The sequence below is a fragment of the Hibiscus syriacus genome, unplaced genomic scaffold (assembly GCF_006381635.1).
Source record: "Hibiscus syriacus cultivar Baekdansim isolate YM2019G1 unplaced genomic scaffold, ASM638163v2 tig00111759_pilon, whole genome shotgun sequence".
Taxonomy (NCBI): domain Eukaryota; kingdom Viridiplantae; phylum Streptophyta; class Magnoliopsida; order Malvales; family Malvaceae; genus Hibiscus; species Hibiscus syriacus.
Window position 1 is genome coordinate 139913 of NW_024063171.1, and position 8322 is coordinate 148234.

General features: G+C 34.1%; 1 pseudogene; it reads right to left on the reverse strand.

Moving 5' to 3' along the window:
- Positions 1-266: 266 nt before the first annotated feature.
- On the reverse strand, positions 267-2770 carry LOC120169388 (annotated as a pseudogene).
- Between the last annotated feature and the right edge of the window lie 5552 nt (positions 2771-8322).

An 8322-nucleotide genomic window follows, 5' to 3' on the forward strand; every position in this document is an offset into this window, starting at 1 on the left:
AGCTAAAGGCCAACCATCACAGAAAATCCCCATTTTAGATACCTCCCAACCCAATGAACATAATGAATTATTCAAAAGCAGACTTCTTTTCGTCATCTAGATGCAAGACAACCGGAGATAATGAGGAAAGACGAGTTCAACATCCCAGCTTTCAAACTCAAATAGAAGACTCCAAACTCATTATTGCTTCTTAATTGAATTGATCGAAAACATGTTGAAACAGAAAGTATCCTTCTAACATTTTTTACTGTCTCTTTTAGAAGTTCGCAAAGAAATTCAATGTTTCAGGGATCCTAAAATATCAACTTCTGTAGAACAGATATAAAAAGTACCTGCCGGAGAAGCATTTGACGCAACTCCTCAAATCCCTTTTAAGATAAAAGTAAAGAAACTCCACTCGAGTTTGAGTGAAGTTGCATCACAACCAGAGATATAGATTCGTGTTCAAACAGTAGCAAATAACAAAGGAGAGACTAGAGATGATGCCAAATGGGACCCATAATAATCTAGTATTGAAGATCTCATAGTTGGCCGGCAAAGAAGTAAACCCCAAGGGAGTGTAGAAGCAGAAAAACACTGAGGCGGACGCAGAAAACACCTCAACACAAAATGGGGAAAAAGCATGAACATTTAGCAAGGTTCCTAGTATGATTAATCAAAAAAAATTATAGACGTCACCTTAAGCTTTCTTCTTTACTATTCGGAAAGGAATATTTAGCAAAGATCAATCAAAGAAAACGAACATAAAATATAGAAAACGGAAACGAACTTAACCAAATCCAAGAGGCTGAGAGCGTCGCCCAATTAAAAACAGTAGCATGAAGTCCAAACAAACTAAACACACTTAAGCCTCCTCACATAAAAACTACATCTTTGTGGTACTTAGCTCCTGCTCCGATGGTTCTCTCTTAAACCATTCCTGCACCAAATTCAGTAGAATATTTCACACTCGTATATCTTAAAGCAAATGGTACAAAAGTGAATAGCTGTGAGCATTATCAAATGTATAGGACAGAGGATGGATGACAAAATCTTAATTGGAGAAAAAAGGGCCTTTAAATTTAAGCTACTAGTATCAAGTTCAAGGATCTTCACCCATTAGCATATGACAATTCCTCACGACCACGGTATCGGGGAGACTTGTTGTAGTTACGTCCGCGAGGAGAAAGACTGCAGCATCTTGGGGATCCTCCACGAGGGCTGTAACTTCTACATCAGGCTGCTAAGCGTCATCCAATCACATACAGATTACATACTTCAATCAATCATAAAGATAACCGATGTTATCTCAGTAGACCTTACCTGCGCCCATAGCTTGGGCTCTTACGATATCTAGGGCTACGGCTGCGGCGTCTTCCTTAACCACCACGCGAGTGGCATTCTCGAGCAAAGTGATCAGGCTCACCACACTCATAGCACTTCAAATCAGAACCACCAGAGCGTCCACGGCCATCTCCGGCTCCACGGCCCCCACCTTGGCCTCTAGAATTATGAGAAAGCTCAACTCTCCACCCATTCTTGCCTGTTCCGGGCATACCGATTGCAAGTCTCAAATAACAAACTCATGCTCATTAAAGATGTCACTAGGGAAAAGAGAAAATTAGGGACTTGCGACAAGGTGGGTGAAAGAAATAAACACTAAGTTCCTGCCAACAAGTTTTATAGACTTCCCCAGTCAAATACAACAGAAAAACAAATCGTATGGGATGATAAAATCAACAAATTTTAAGAACATTACAAAAGGAGAGAGGTCCCCGTTGTAAAATCAATCTGTGTTATTAGCAAATACGAGCAATATTGGAATCTTAGTTTTGATCTAACAGCATAATTAAATTTCCTCCACAGATAGACATGTAACTGAACTTCCTCCACATATAGACACGTACCGGTAGACACAGAAAAGGTAAGTTCTTCATAAAGCTATATCTAGTTCTGAAGAAGTAGAGACTACAAAGGGCATACCAAAACCATGATTTCCATCATAAAGCTTAATAAGGAAAGAGCATCCCAGTAACCAATGTGCCAGCTCCTAAGTCCTAACCAAGGCATTCTCTAGTTTTTCATACTTGGTTTATAACGAGAAGGGAATCACAGCTAACTACACAAAACATTTAGGATGCAATAAGTGACATAATAAAAAAAATAAGATACTGTTGAAAAATACCATCTAATTCACGAATGGCATCCTCGGCATCTCTGTGATCATCAAAGTCTATGAAAGCATAACCCGGTGGCCTACGAGCAACCCATACACTGGAAAAGCAAAAGAAGAGCAGCATTTGGAGAATTATGAAAAAACAGAATCATGCTTAAAGATACAGACACCTATGTTAAAACGGAAGAGAAAACAAAACTATACGCCTTAATAACTCCAAAGACACGAAACTCATCTTCAAGATCCCGCTCCGATACTCGTGGGTCTAGGTTCCCCACGTACACGCCCGCCATTGTTCTCTCCCGGGGGGCGGGGGGGTCAAGAGAAACCTATCAAAAAATTCTCAAGCTATTATTCAAGTTTCAATTCAACACCAAACAAACCAACCGGAAAAAGGGTGTTCAAGAGAAATCAAATCTAGATTGAAAACAAAAATTAAAATAAAACACAAAAGATGAATCAGCTGGGAAAAAAAAAAGCAATTTCTATTAATAATTAGAAATAGTGAGATCTGAAGCTCAACCTTGTGAAGTTGCGCAAATCAGTAGCAGTACAGCAGCGGAAGCTGCTTCGGATTTTTGTTCTTGTTTCGAGTATTGTATTGCGAATGACTACTGCCCTTGCTTTCTTAAGGGTCAGCTCCAGATTCGATAATACCAGACCAGATCCACTCCAAAACAACATTGGATCCATCCTTTCCTTGCAAAGCTAGTGTTCGGCCCACAGATAAATAGCACTTGGAATTGGACCCTGGACATTGAAAATACGGGATAATATCTAATAGTCTTATATCACAAATAAGTATCTAAAGTATTTTACTATTTCATTTAAGTACCTAAAGTATTTTTTTAATTAAAATAAATATCTAAAGTTATATTTTCGATCAAAACAGACACCTAAAGTATTTTATGTCAAAATAGGTACCTAAATTATTCAAACTTTTTCATATAAGTTCTAAAAAGTTGACATGTGACATTAATTAAATGATATTTTAGGTACTTAGGTAAAACATTAAATACTTTAGGTACTTAGTTTGACCAAAAAGATAAATTTAAGTACATATTTTAATAAAAACAAATACTTTAGGAGCTTAAATAAAAAAATAATATACTTTAGGTACTTATTTATTATATAAGCCCATCTAATAAAATAAACCTTGATAATATCTAACAGCTCATGGATCTTAAAAATATATATTATGAAATTATAATAATAAAAAATATATACTTTAAATCATTCAATTGTAAATGAATTATCTTTTAAAAAAAATCTATAATTTAATTATTTAATTAAAATATCATTACAAACAGACAATTAATTAAATATTAGGTAAAATAATAACATAATATAATAATAATTTTATTCGTTTAAATTTATACAATATATCAATTTATCTTAATTTGAAACAAACAATAAATTTAATCATCCATATATAAAAATTTAAAAATTTATGTTTGAAAAATCTATCAATTTAGTTTTCATTTCTCTCTTAATTTTTTTATTTTCCCCAAAAAATGTTATATTATTTTTATGATGCATACCAATTTAACAATATCTTGTTGGTGCGTTATACTATAATATAATTATTCAAATATTATTTTTGATTCAATTAATTGACTTGATTTGATAGTATCTTAGAAAATATTAAATTAGTAGAACTTTTAAATATAAAGAGTTAGATTTATTAAAAAAAAAATTGAAAAATTCTAATTCTAATTTTAATCTTAATCCTATTAGAGAAGGGGTGCATTTAGTGGGTATAGAAACCATGATCCAAGGAAATATGACTCATTTATAATTTTTAGAAACAAAAGTGACTCATTTATAACCAATTGAATGATTAAGCTGCATGTGTTGTATTTCACGCTTGCAATAATAACAAAGAGGTGTCAATTTTGAGGATGAAAAGAGGTACAATAATAAACAAATAAAAAAATAGATTTATTATACGATAATTTTAATATACCATTTGTCATAACCATTTTTTTATAAAACTATTTTTTATTATTTTTAAAAAACAATTATGACTTTTATTTTGAAAAATCGAGTATTTTGGATTAATTTGGATTAAATTGAATAGAGTCGCCATCGACCTTTGGATTAGGTAGGTCAAATACCTAAAAACGTCTTTTAAAAACAATTTTAAGAAAAATAATTTTATAAGACAAAATTTTGGTCTACGTTACCAAGGATTCATTTAAAACAGGTTCGGGAGTCGGTTACGTGTGGGGAAGGGTAAGCACCCCACAACGCCCAAAATTGGTACTGTGTAGCTTACACATCGTCGTAAATGGTGGAAATTAAAATTCGAATATGAAGTAAAAAAAAATATGATCTATTTATTGAATATTTGTTAAAATAATAGAAATACTTCACTTGGTAAGAAATCTCAAGATTTGCAATCCTCCAACGGGAAAGCTATCTCATCTATTTCTTATCTATAAAGTATATCCTATCTTTGAATTACCACTAAATAATATCGTCATGAGTAGAAAATAAAATATGCTTAATTTATGTATCGTTAATATTAACATAACAACCATTAATACAATAAAAATTATGAAAAATAGAATAATAAATAAATTATGATCTATTTATTGAATATTAGTTAAAATAAATAAATAAAAAAAAAAATCCTTTTCTCGATAAGAAATCCCGAGATTTGCAATCCTCCGCCGGGAAAGCTACCTCGTCTATTTCTTACTTGTAAAGAATATTTTCTCTTTAAATTAAAAAAAATGACGAAAATTGACATAAAATGCATCATACTATACTTTTCCAAAGCATACATCACTCATATTAAGATTCAATGAAGAAATAATAATAAAGATTAAAATTTAAATATTAAACAATATGAACATCAAATAAATTAATCAAAAAAAATAAAATAACAATAAAAATAATTTCTATAAGCTTGTAAAAGGAAGAATTTGCATTTTTTATTCTGTTTGAACGTCGTATCGGATTGTACCACTTCGATCAAGTGATACTTTCCACGCCCGTTCTATAAATATGTGTTCTTGAAATTATTCGAATAATATACAATAGAGAAAATACAATGGGAATAAATATAAATAAAATATGCGACATAGAATCTTTACATTAAATGAAACAAACAACATTATTTACATAATACAAATAACCAAATAACAAATTCATATATAAATGACTACAATAAAAATAAGTAAATATTACAAATCAAGATAAAATGATCAAAAAGCAAGTAAAAAGGACTAGAATAACAAACACATAAACTCAAAGAGCCAAAAATGGTAAAATCAGGAACTTAAAGGACTACAATGAAAGAAACAGAAAATAAAAATTAAAATAGCAATTTCAGATAAATCAGAGTCCATACTAAAAAATACTAAATAGCATATGTACTAAGCTAAAAATAAACCATAAATCATGTACAGGACTAAAATGAAATAAAACAGGAACATAAGGATACAACAGCAGTTAAACCAATTTCCACACGATGATTAAATTACAACACTTATAAATTCTGTGACCAAAATCAAATGTTAATAGAAATGTCATAACAAACAATAACAGTACTAAGTTATAAGTTCTGAAAACTTATTGCTCGAAATCAAAGAAATTATCATTTCATTTAATGGTTTAACAATATGATTACAAGACCCTAGGGACTAAAAGTGTAGTTAACCCACACGAGGAAAATACAGAACCCTTTTTTCTAAAACACGGCCGTTTCACAGGGGGCATTAAAGCCCTAAAACGGGATTGGCCCTCATTCCCTCATCTCTACTTCTTCCCTTCTTAAAACAGAGAGCAAAAGAATGCTCTCAAAGTTCTCTCCCTCTCCGCCTCTGTCTCCGCCGTGGAGAAAAAATAAAAAGGCCACGGCCGCCGCAGCCAGCGGCGATGGATTGAGAGATCAAACCATGACCAACCCTCCTCTCTTCCTTTGAACAATAACCCTTCTCCTACCCCAAGCAAAAACCGAAAACCCCTATTTGAAAACCCTAGATCCAAAATAAGGGAAAGTTTACCTTCAATACGGCCTTCTCTGTTCTGGCTAGGCTACAATGACGAGGTTTTCTACAAGGGTAAGATCTCCCTCACTTTTTTTTTTTTTTTAGCCCTCTCTCTCCTTTTTCTGGTTATCACCCCCTCTTTTCTCTTCTTTTTGTCTTTTATCTTTTCTTGCATGTGGATTTCCATTGAGATGATGATGATATCTAGGTAGATAGGATTTGATTTCTCTGATTTGGGTGAATAAAATCCAGATTTTTCGGGATTTTCGGGTGTTATTTTAATGGGTTTTTAGATTTGGGGTAAGTTTAGGCCACTGTTCTTTGATTTGGTTACTGTTTTTACAGGAACCGGTCACTGTTTGATGGATGGATTCCTCACAGCTCCGATGACAGCGGCGGTGAGGGAAGCAGCCAGCTTGAACGGCTGGGAAATTGAAGGCCAAACGGCTGTGGCGGCTGAGTAGGGGATTAGGGTTTGAAACCCTAATTTGTTTTAGGGTTTGAAACCCTAATCTGATTTAGGGTTTGAAACCCTAATCTGATGGGTTGTTGGGCTCCGGGATTGGGCCAATTGGGCTTCGGGTTGTTGGGCTCCGGGATTGGACCTTTGTAATCTGAATTGGGCTTCTAAGCCTGCAAAAAAAATGTAATAATAATAATAATAATAATAATTAATAATAATAAAATAAAATAAAAAAATAAATATAAAAGACCCGGACAAAAACGGGTGTCTACAGCTGCCCCTCTTTGCACATACTTGTGTTAACAAGAACAGTGCAAAGACGACAAGCCAACACGTTTTTGTCTGGTTCTCCCTTTCAAACTTAGAAATTGAATAATGTTGATTGTTGGGGACGACACTGCTCATACGTGATGAAGAGTTCGGGTCGTCTAAGGGAAACACGATTCCTACATGATGAAGAAATCTGGTCAAGGGATGACACGACTCATACGCGATGAAGAGTTCTGGTCATCTTTAAGAAGGGTGATAACTCGGTTCCTACGTGATGAGGACGGCTGATTATCTAAGGTTGACACGGCTCCTACGTGATGAGGAAGTCTGGTCGTCTAAGGGTAGATGACATGGTTCATACATGATGAAGAACTCTGGCCATCGTTAGGAAGGGTGATAACTCGGTTCCTACGTGATGAGGATGGCTGGTTATCCTAATGTTGACACTCTCCTACGTGATGAGGAGATCTGGTCAGTTGATGTTGACTGATTCATTGCTTCAATAATGAAATAAGTCTCGAAGATCCTGTAAAAATGGTCATATGCCATGATTTCATGTTAGCAATATGCCCTAAGGATGATCTAAATGCATGTTTAAAGAGTTATGCTCAGTTCGATCCTGGCATTGGGAATCTCTCATACTCCTTGACCGGAATATGCGATATTTATGCGTTTGTCCATGCTTGGTTACTTCCTTGACCTCTCATTAAATATTCTTTGACTTGGTCCTTCTGATCTACCCCGAGAGAGTTTATCTTGCCTCTTTGATTCTTTGGTCATTGATTGATTTTTCAGAGAAAATTCATTCAGAATGGCCTTTCCTTGTTGCATGCCTTTAAATTGGGACTTTTTTGCCTGGGAAAAGTATGATTATGTTGAAACTGATTTCTTTAATTTAAACCCTCTTTTTTCTCAATGATTTGTTTAATGATTGATGGGAGCGTGCCTTTGTATGTGTTCTCTGGCGAACACCTGTTTCAAAATCCCCATACTCTGACACTTTTCCGAGTAAGGCATAATAACCGATGTTATTGATTAGTAATTTGGTGAATATATGCGAGGATATTGAATCAAATTCAAAAATTTCACTGAAGATAGGTAATGAGAAAGTACAATCTTTTGGGACAAGAAAACAAGTATATACAAAGGAAAAATAATGGACAAATATAGTGAATATCAAATGCTGAATCCTTTTACTTCTTCACTCCAAATCTTTCTTGAAAGTTGACATGTGTTTCGAAGATTCAGATCGTACAAAAGATGTGTGAGTATGAGAGTCTTTCCCTAAACTGTTAGGCTTCCGAGGGAATCCACCATTTCAAATTCTGATTATTCGAGCCGTCCATTACGGATTTTCAACTCGAATCCTCCTTTGGTTTCAAGATGCCCATTTTGGGTTTTCATCTTGAACCCTCCTTTATTTTTCATTTTTTCAT